Here is a 4,638-nt window from a genome sequence, read left to right as displayed (position 1 = left end):
GAACTGTAAATTCTTTTTTATTAAAAGGCATTATAAACGATAATACTAATCTTATTTAAAAACCATGAGTACCACAGTGGTGAATATACAGCTTATGAATAACTTAAAAAGTCTTTCCCATTTTAAAAGACAACATACAGCATGCAAAACTATACCAAACAAAGAAGCCATAATATGGATGCAAGATTCAAGTGTTTAAAATTAGATATACAGTTCATAATTGTTAATTATGTGTTCAGTACATTTTTATGTATGATTCCCATCAGGATTCACTTTCCCCAGACAATGAATTCTGCACTTCCTCTTCCAAAATTGGCAAAATCAGTTTATCCTTAGACATCAAATTATATTTCATTATGAACTTAGTAAATCAGTGACACAAAAATGTTTCATTCTCATGTTCATCAAATATTTTTCAATGATGAAAATAAGCATGCGAAAATATTCTGTAAATCCTATGGCATACTGATCCTAGTTTGGCTACTGATGACTCCTTTCTGCTAACTCTGCTAAGGAAGTATTTATTGCTATTCAGAAGACTTGCAGCACCATAGCATGTGCCTAGTGTAGTCTATAGCAGGACACTCTTGTGGAATTTTATGAGCTGCATAAATAAAAATCCATTGTTGAGCGGCCGTCATCTGCGCACATGAATCTGGATGGCACTCGTTCTGAAGTTTGACAGCAAGTCCATTTAGCTCCAGGCCAGGGCTGGGGAACCTGCAGCCTTCAGGCCACATGTGGTCCTCCAGGTCCTCAAGTGCAGCCCTTTGACTGAATCCAGACTTCACAGAACAGATTGGTTCAGTTTGGCCAAGGTTCCTCACCACTGCTCCAGGCAGAATTGCCTTAAATGTTCGTATTCCCATATACTGTCGTCTTGGCCTTCAGGTGGTTCAAGAATTTTGTCAATACTGGAATAATCTGCCCTTGTGTTCTGCTGAATATACTGTTGAACAGCATGGTCCACTTCATCAAAGGATTCATGAGGCCAATTATAGAAATCTTGAGTCCTGGTGCCGGGCCTGTTCTCCTCAACACTGCCGTCCCCGCCACCATGACCACAGGGCCAGTTGAGTTTGGGCAGCTAGTGCTGGTACCCGGATGGTGGGGGATGGCAGGGGATGGCTCCTGGCTTGCGAGATAAGGGAGCTATTGATTCTTTCTTATGTGGTCTTGCTTCTGTGCACCCCTCCCCAAACCGTTTTGAACCTCCAAGACCTGAGAAAGGCCAAAAACCTGGATTGGCCAATCAGGAGAGATATTTTGGTCCACTCTGACCTTAAGCTACTGTAATGTTTTGTGTGATCTGGCGTAACAGACATACTTTGCTTTGCTGAGTGAACCCAAAATGCCTTTTCCTGTGTCAGCAACTAGAAGATCTGATTAAGGTGATCAGGAGCATTCTTCTGTTTATGACTACCAAGGACAAGGTGCCTTGACCTGGATGCTATCTTGAATGTGATTCTTTTTACCTTGGTACTTTATGGACACGTTATGCTATGTTATGATATATGTATGTATGTATGTATATACACACATATGGGTGTATATATATATATACATATATATATATACACACACACATATATGTATGTATGTATACACACCTATAATCATGTTAATTATAAAACAAACAGACATCCTGGATCTGTAATTTCAATGGACACTTTGACACTTATTGTATTTGCTATCTGTCCTATTAAGAAATTGCTCTCTCATAATATGTTAACACATATAGAGATTATAATTTTGGTTGACAAAGGCAACCCAAGTTGAGATTGCTTTAGGTGTACAAAGGGTCTCCTTCAGTGTGTTTACCTCTGAGTTCAGAATTATTTTCTGACTCCCACATAATACATGATTCTCTGGCTTAATGAGAATAAATAAGCATGTTATAGCACATGTACAGCCTGATTCTGTTTGTCCCTTGGCCAGACCTTTGGTAAGGTGAACCCCATTCTGTTTGTTCTTTGGACAGACCTTTGTTTAAGGGGAAAACTGATTCTGTTTGTTTCTTTGGACCGAACCTTTGGCAAATGGTTGACACTTCTATTGTCTATACATTTCTTTTTTTTTTTTTTCAGTCAAACTTGGTTGGTGAGTTTGTCATGGATACACTTTGGTCTCTCCAGACAAAATTCATTTTTCCACTTGATTTGAACATTTTCTCTTTCCCTCTTCAGCATTTAATTGCTGAGTTTCTCCCATTCCTTTTTGGCTGACTTCTCCCTAAAGCATTTTACTTCATGGGAACATACCTCTGCACCTTTCTTCTTCTTTTTTTAAATTTTTTTTTTTGGCTAGGCAATGGGGTTAAGTGATTTGCCCAGGGTCACACAGCTAGTAAGTGTTATGTATCTGAGGCTGGATTTGAACTCAGGTCCTCCTGAATTCAGGGCCAGTGCTGTATCCACTGCGCCACCTAGCTGCCCCTGCACCTTTCTTCTGAACCACTTCAAATCTGCTTTCTCCAAATCTAGAGTACAGTCAGATTACAGGGGGTTTTTTTATAGTTTGATTTTATAGTAAAAAATTTTATCACAATGTTATGAAAGATTTTGTAACATTATGTACATTCTCTTATCCTGTGATTTAATATTAAAAATATATTTTCAAATGTTAGGAAAAATTCTGATCAATTTAACATGAGTATACATTATAATTTCAAAATTATAGCTTAAGCATTTTTCCTTCATCACATTTAAAATCATTCGAAGGCCCATATGCAGTTTTACATTCTTACCAAAAAAAATTTTTTTGAAATATGTTTTTTGCACTAAATGAAACCTTACTGCTTATACCTTTACAATAGAGGAAACAATGCAAATTTTTTGCAGCAAACATACCTCAATTACATTAGGAAAATTTTATAGGGGAAAAAACAGGTAAATCATTGTTTAAGACAATTGAAGGGAAGTGAAGGAGGTTGATTTATTTCTAGGAGTCACTTAACATAGCAAAATAATTATAGATTTTTGCTTTTTTTTTTAAAAATAAATCTAACATTAAAAATACCCTATGATTTTTCAAAACACTTTTTTATAACCTAGAAAACAATAAAGAAATAAATACATATGTATCAATTAAGAGTCAAATAACATCTTGTGTTCTATAATTTCATTTGAGTAATACTCATGCATCAGAAAAGAATGTCAGAAGTGTTCATAAAGACTGAGAAGACATTATCAAATATTTCCCCTGCCCTCCATCACATGGAAAATAAAAATCCGTGGTGAAAATATGAGGTTGTGATATAAAATACATTTAGTATAATACATTTTATAAACCTGACTACCTTTTAATTTGCCAGGGGCTATTTTCTACTCAAGGAACAGGTATTATCACATGTAACAAATCTTGCTTCTGTTTTTCAAAATAATAGTGTCTGAGAAGAACAAAGGAAGATAGATATTCCTTCCCTTCTTGTTGAATTCTTCCTCTTCCCTTCTTTGCAGATGTGGTGGATTATATTTGTAGAAGGCGACTTACCGTGTCTGAGTCAATAAATGTGTTAAATTAGATTTGCTGAACTGCTTTTTCTCTCTTTTTATTCTTTGTTATAAGGAATGATTCTTTGTATAGGGAAGAGGGAAGAATATTATTGGGGGGGAAGGCAATGTAAAAAATATTTTAGTAACATTTGAAAATACAACCTAGGACTTTGTCAGATTGATAAAAGCAAACTCAATGAAGCTATGAGAGCAGCTAGGTGGTGCAGCTGATAGAGTGCCACTGCCAGGAGTCAGGAGGACCTGGGTTCAAATTTAAGCTTAAACACTTACTTATTGTGTGTCCCTGGGTTAAGTCATTTAACCTTGTTTGTCTCAGTTTCCTCACCTATAAAATGAGCTAGAGAAGGAAATGGCAAACAACTCCATTATCTTTGCCAAGAAAACCCTAAATGGGATCAGGAAGAATCGAGCAGGACTGAACCACTGTGCCTAAAATTTCCTGATCCTGTTCTCCTCTGTTTCTTTTGAAAATTTGAACATTTTTCTCGTGTTCTTCACGATTTTGCAAATATGAGTGACAATAGCTCAGCAATCCTATATGCCAGTTTTTTAATACTAAGGGAGAAAGTAGGCACAGCTAGGTGGTTAGAATTCAGGGGGTGGAATCAGGAAGACCTGAGCTCAAATCCAAGTTCAGGCACTTGCTAGCTGTGGCCCTGGACAAGTCACGTCACCCTAGTTTCTACATCTATAAAATGGGGCCCATAACAGCACCTGTTCCCCGGGTTGTTATGAGGACCAGATGAGACAGTCCTTGTAAAGTACTTAGCCATAAGTACTTTACACATAGCGTGTTCCAGCACGCCTGGAACATAGTAAGCACCAAGTAAACGTTAGCTCTGAGTTTTATTGAGCCCATCTACCAGACGACTGGGATTCCTCAAGGCCCAGCCAAACGCTCTCCACGTCTCCTGCTTTCCCTCGGGTCAGTCTCCTTGACAGAGGAAACAGACACGAAGCGAGCACGGCCTGGCTCTGCTTCTCCCCGTGTCCGTGATCCTCGTCCCACGGACCCCACACAGGGCCCGGCCCTTCTTTGATCCTCGGCTTTTCCCCAACATCGCTTTCCTAAAACACAGCCCAGGCCAAAGCAAAGCCTTCCGTCGTCCCGCGGTCCCAGTTG

General features: G+C 38.4%; 1 pseudogene; it reads right to left on the bottom strand.

The window, feature by feature from the left end:
• Window positions 1-213: 213 nt before the first annotated feature.
• LOC110202759 (MOB-like protein phocein pseudogene) lies at window positions 214-4,303 on the bottom strand (annotated as a pseudogene).
• Between the last annotated feature and the right edge of the window lie 335 nt (window positions 4,304-4,638).

This window comes from Phascolarctos cinereus, unplaced genomic scaffold (assembly GCF_003287225.1).
Source record: "Phascolarctos cinereus isolate Bilbo 61053 unplaced genomic scaffold, phaCin_HiC Scaffold_2;HRSCAF=192, whole genome shotgun sequence".
Classification (NCBI taxonomy): domain Eukaryota; kingdom Metazoa; phylum Chordata; class Mammalia; order Diprotodontia; family Phascolarctidae; genus Phascolarctos; species Phascolarctos cinereus.
This window is presented reverse-complemented; position numbering and strand designations above follow the sequence as displayed.